Here is a 1125-nt window from a genome sequence, read left to right as displayed (position 1 = left end):
GTGTAGGGGGGGGGGGGGAATTTTGCCTATCAATGTTGGATTATTTCCTCCCCCCAGTGATTAAACACATTCGAACTCAAGAATGCGTCAGCAGTAGATGTTTTCAGCCTGAAATTTCTTCTCTTTTTGTCTCTTAGCGTATCCACTCCATTCAGAGAAAAAGTTTTGGTTATTATTGTGACACCATTTTAGCCACAAATTTTGCAACATTATTTGCAGAAAAACACGCAGAGAGAAAAGAACCAAAAGTTCAGGGAATAGATCTGGGAAAAACCTACTCGAAAACAACCTTTAAACAATCTTCTCAATGTGTTGCACACGGTTGTTGGCTGACACCAGTTTCTGGTTCTTTGAAAGCAAAGTGAAAAAAAAAAAAAAAAGAGAGAGGCATAGGCGAAATTAAAAGATCGAAATTTCAGCATGTGGAAGCTAAAATAATTCCTGGTGGAACTTTTGTGGTAATCATTTTTTTCCCTTCTTGATTCATTGATTAGGCTTTACTAACTTCTTCTTTTGTTCTAACTTATTGACTTAAAGCTCATTCTTTGTTTAAATCTACCTGCTGTGCTACTATGGGAGAAACACAGACAATCATGGTTGTGGATATGGCTCACCTCCCAGGGTAGAATAGCCTTGGGGGGCATCACAAGCACAGTTAACTTAACCACTGATTATAATGTTGGTATTTTAGTGAAGCTTTTGATTCAAAGCTTAATCCAAAGTCTGATAAGTGGATGCATTATCCACAACTGATCACTCCACCATTTTATGCAACTCATAATGCATTTTACAGCTTTGTGTATCCTGCATTTTATTGCACTAGTAAAAACTTAGCAGCTTTATCACCTAGGCAAGAATTGTGTTTTTTCTTTTTTTTCTCTCTTTTGTTTTACTATTACACAGGAACTAAAAAAAAAGACATGAGTAAAAAGTTTAAAAAGTGACACTTTAATCTAACCTAAAAACGGATATCTAAATTCCCATTCGCCATAAAGTAACACAAGATGACAGCTTTTTTGTTTCTCCTGCTTGCACATGTACAAAAAGTAGCAACAGCTGCTTCACTGGATTGGACATTCGGATCTGCAGAACCACAGCACGCAATTACAACTTGTCCTGTACTGC

This window comes from Poecilia latipinna, unplaced genomic scaffold, assembly GCF_001443285.1.
Source record: "Poecilia latipinna isolate Pla-1442-1.1 unplaced genomic scaffold, P_latipinna-1.0 Scaffold1384, whole genome shotgun sequence".
In the NCBI taxonomy this organism is placed as follows: Eukaryota; Metazoa; Chordata; class Actinopteri; order Cyprinodontiformes; family Poeciliidae; genus Poecilia; species Poecilia latipinna.
The sequence above is the reverse complement of the archived record's forward strand: the minus strand, read 5'-3'. Positions refer to the sequence as shown.